A 5252-nucleotide genomic window follows, 5' to 3' on the forward strand; every position below is an offset into this window, starting at 1 on the left:
GCTTTTTTGTTTGTTTTCTTCTTCTGAAATTGGTCTTGAAAATAAATAATTATTTGGGGTTTGAACTCACCATCTCCCAAACATGTGGACAGTGTTCTAACACACTGAGCCACTGGCTCCAGACAATTCACTTTTTTGTTTGTTTGCTTGTAAGTGAAACATCCAGAATGTATTTTTCAATGTATTGTTAGTTCTTAAACATAAACTCATACAGTTCACCCCACAGTGAGATCAGCTTGAGAGTCATACGGTTGTCTGTACCTCATTTCAACTGCCGAATCTCAGGTTTGAACCAGGAACCTTCAGATCTACATTCTAACGCTCTCCCAACTGAGCTATTACGGCTTGCAAGCAACACACCCAGTATTTATTTTTACATTGACTGTTACTTGTTACTTCTTAAACAAAAAAACTCATAAAGTTTTTCACCCAGTGAGATCAGCCTAAGAGTCATAGGATTTTCTGTACAGCATTTCAAGTGCCGAAAGCCTGGATTGAACCAGGGACCTTTGGATATTCAGTCTAATGCTCTACCAACTGAGCTATTTCGGCTTGTAAGTGTCACATCCAGAATATATTTTTCAATGTATTGTTAGTTCTTAAACAAAAACATACAGTTTTCCCCCAGTGAGATCAGCCTGGGAGTCATACGGTTTTCTGTACCTCATTTGACCTGCTGAAAACCGGTTCCATTTGTACACTGTCAAAGTAACTAACTTAATACTATCAACATCTATCTATTCTATAGTCCCTCTACAACAGTGGTTCCCAAACCTTTTCTTGTCAAGGACCCCCACATTTACACTTTATTAACCTGTGGAACCTGAACCTAACCCTAACCCTAACCCTAACCCCATAAGAGAAGATTGTTACAGATCTAGCAGTGATCTAGAATGATCAATTATATTAATAAAACGTCAAAAACTGTGAAAATGAAGAAAATGAAGTTGAAGAATCACTATAAATCTAAAACAGGTCAGAGTATTTCATCCAGTTATAAACAAGGAAGTGGTCCGGGTCTGCGACCATTTGATTGGAGGAGACAATGTAAGGAGCCCTAGGATTGGCTGAAGGCAGACCGATCTGATTGGCCAAGGAATCTGTCAATCAGAATGATTGGCACGTCAAAAACCACGACAGCACCCTAACTCAGTTACCTATTGCTATCTGCAACAACAGTCTTCCTTTGCCTGTGAGTTAGAGTTTGGAGTTGGATTTTGGCTGATATTTTGTAATCCTCCAAATCATGAAGTACACATGTATGTCTTCCAAACCCATGAACTATAGTATGTCTTTTTTTATCCTTCAAAATCATGAAAAACAACATATTATAGTAAGTCTTCCGAAACTATATAAAGTTTTCTGTAACTCATTTCAACTGCCGAAACCCAGGATTGAACTAGGGACGTTTAGATCTTCAGTCTAATGCTCTTCCAACTGAGCTATTTTGGCTTGTAAGTGACACATCCAGAATGTATTTTTCAATGAATTGTTATTTCTTAAACATACAGTTCATCGCGCAGTGAGATCAGCTTGAGAGTCATATGGTTATCTGTACCTCATTTCTACTGCAGACTCACCATCTCCCGATCATGTGGCAGCGTTCTAACACACTGAGCCACTGGCTCGAGACAATTCACAATGCTTTTTTGTTTGTTTTCTTCTTCTGAAATTGGTCTTGAAAATAAAGAATTATTTGGGGTTTGAACTCACCATCTCCCAAACATGTGGACAGTGTTCTAACACACTGAGCCACTGGCTCCAGACAATTCACTTTTTTGTTTGTTTGTAAGTGAAACATCCAGAATGTATTTTTCAATGTATTGTTAGTTCTTAAACATAAACTCATACAGTTCATCCAACAGTGAGATCAGCTTGAGAGTCATACGGTTGTCTGTACCTCATTTCAACTGCCGAATCTCAGGTTTGAACCAGGAACCTTCAGATCTACAGTCTAACGCTCTCCCAACTGAGCTATTACGGCTTGCAAGCAACACATCCAGTATTTATTTTTACATTGACTGTTACTTGTTACTTCTTAAACAAAAAAACTCATAAAGTTTTTCACCCAATGAGATCAGCCTAAGAGTCATAGGATTTTCTGTACAGCATTTCAAGTGCCGAAAGCCTGGATTGAACCAGGGACCTTTGGATATTCAGTCTAATGCTCTACCAACTGAGCTATTTCGGCTTGTAAGTGTCACATCCAGAATATATTTTTCAATGTATTGTTAGTTCTTAAACAAAAACTCATACAGTTTTCCCCCAGTGAGATCAGCCTGGGAGTCATACGGTTTTCTGTACCTCATTTGACCTGCTGAAAACCGGTTCCATTTGTACACTGTCAAAGTAACTAACTTAATACTATCAACATCTATCTATTCTATAGTCCCTCTACAACAGTGGTTCCCAAACCTTTTCTTGTCAAGGACCCCCACATTTACACTTTATTAACCTGTGGAACCTGAACCTAACCCTAACCCTAACCCCATAAGAGAAGATTGTTACAGATCTAGCAGTGATCTAGAATGATCAATTATATTAATAAAACGTCCAAAACTGTGAAAATGAAGAAAATGAAGTTGAAGAATCACTATAAATCTAAAACAGGTCAGAGTATTTCATCCAGTTATAAACAAGGAAGTGGTCCGGGTCTGCGACCATTTGATTGGAGGAGACAATGTAAGGAGCCCTAGGATTGGCTGAAGGCAGACCGATCTGATTGGCCAAGGAATCTGTCAATCAGAATGATTGGCACGTCAAAAACCACGACAGCACCCTAACTCAGTTACCTATTGCTATCTGCAACAACAGTCTTCCTTTGCCTGTGAGTTAGAGTTTGGAGTTGGATTTTGGCTGATATGTTGTAATCCTCCAAATCATGAAGTACACATGTATGTCTTCCAAACCCATGAACTATAGTATGTCTTTTTTTATCCTTCAAAATCATGAAAAACAACATATTATAGTAAGTCTTCCGAAACTATATACAGTTTTCTGTAACTCATTTCAACTGCCGAAACCCAGGATTGAACTAGGGACGTTTAGATCTTCAGTCTAATGCTCTTCCAACTGAGCTATTTCGGCTTGTAAGTGACACATCCAGAATGTATTTTTCAATGAATTGTTATTTCTTAAACATACAGTTCATCGCGCAGTGAGATCAGCTTGAGAGTCATATGGTTATCTGTACCTCATTTCTACTGCAGACTCACCATCTCCCGATCATGTGGCAGCGTTCTAACACACTGAGCCACTGGCTCGAGACAATTCACAATGCTTTTTTGTTTGTTTTCTTCTTCTGAAATTGGTCTTGAAAATAAATAATTATTTGGGGTTTGAACTCACCATCTCCCAAACATGTGGACAGTGTTCTAACACACTGAGCCACTGGCTCCAGACAATTCACTTTTTTGTTTGTTTGCTTGTAAGTGAAACATCCAGAATGTATTTTTCAATGTATTGTTAGTTCTTAAACATAAACTCATACAGTTCACCCCACAGTGAGATCAGCTTGAGAGTCATACGGTTGTCTGTACCTCATTTCAACTGCCGAATCTCAGGTTTGAACCAGGAACCTTCAGATCTACAGTCTAACGCTCTCCCAACTGAGCTATTACGGCTTGCAAGCAACACATCCAGTATTTATTTTTACATTGACTGTTACTTGTTACTTCTTAAACAAAAAAACTCATAAAGTTTTTCACCCAGTGAGATCAGCCTAAGAGTCATAGGATTTTCTGTACAGCATTTCAAGTGCCGAAAGCCTGGATTGAACCAGGGACCTTTGGATATTCAGTCTAATGCTCTACCAACTGAGCTATTTCGGCTTGTAAGTGTCACATCCAGAATATATTTTTCAATGTATTGTTAGTTCTTAAACAAAAACTCATACAGTTTTCCCCCAGTGAGATCAGCATGGGAGTCATACGGTTTTCTGTACCTCATTTGACCTGCTGAAAACCGGTTCCATTTGTACACTGTCAAAGTAACTAACTTAATACTATCAACATCTATCTATTCTATAGTCCCTCTACAACAGTGGTTCCCAAACCTTTTCTTGTCAAGGACCCCCACATTTACACTTTATTAACCTGTGGAACCTGAACCTAACCCTAACCCTAACCCTAACCCTAACCCTAACCCTAACCCCATAAGAGAAGATTGTTACAGATCTAGCAGTGATCTAGAATGATCAATTATATTAATAAAACGTCAAAAACTGTGAAAATGAAGAAAATGAAGTTGAAGAATCACTATAAATCTAAAACAGGTCAGAGTATTTCATCCAGGTATAAACAAGGAAGTGGTCCGGGTCTGCAACCATTTGATTGGAGGAGACAATGTAAGGAGCCCTAGGATTGGCTGAAGGCAGACCGATCTGATTGGCCAAGGAATCTGTCAATCAGAATGATTGGCACGTCAAAAACCACGACAGCACCCTAACTCAGTTACCTATTGCTATCTGCAACAACAGTCTTCCTTTGCCTGTGAGTTAGAGTTTGGAGTTGGATTTTGGCTGATATTTTGTAATCCTCCAAATCATGAAGTACACATGTATGTCTTCCAAACCCATGAACTATAGTATGTCTTTTTTTATCCTTCAAAATCATGAAAAACAACATATTATAGTAAGTCTTCCAAAACTATATACAGTTTTCTGTAACTCATTTCAACTGCCGAAACCCAGGATTGAACTAGGGACGTTTAGATCTTCAGTCTAATGCTCTTCCAACTGAGCTATTTCGGCTTGTAAGTGACACATCCAGAATGTATTTTTCAATGAATTGTTATTTCTTAAACATAAACTCATACAGTTCATCCCGCAGTGAGATCAGCTTGAGAGTCATACGGTTGTCTGTACCTCATTTCTACTGCAGACTCACCATCTCCCGATCATGTGGCAGCGTTCTAACACACTGAGCCACTGGCTCGAGACAATTTACAATGCTTTTTTGTTTGTTTTCTTCTTCTGAAATTGGTCTTGAAAATAAAGATTATTTGGGGTTTGAACTCACCATCTCCCAAACATGTGGACAGTGTTCTAACACACTGAGCCACTGGCTCCAGACAATTCACTTTTTTGTTTGTTTGCTTGTAAGTGAAACATCCAGAATGTATTTTTCAATGTATTGTTAGTTCTTAAACATAAACTCATACAGTTCATCCAACAGTGAGATCAGCTTGAGAGTCATACAGTTGTCTGTACCTCATTTCAACTGCCGAATCTCAGGTTTGAACCAGGAACCTTC

This window comes from Protomyctophum parallelum, assembly GCF_964188405.1.
Source record: "Protomyctophum parallelum genome assembly, chromosome: 9".
Classification (NCBI taxonomy): Eukaryota; Metazoa; Chordata; class Actinopteri; order Myctophiformes; family Myctophidae; genus Protomyctophum; species Protomyctophum parallelum.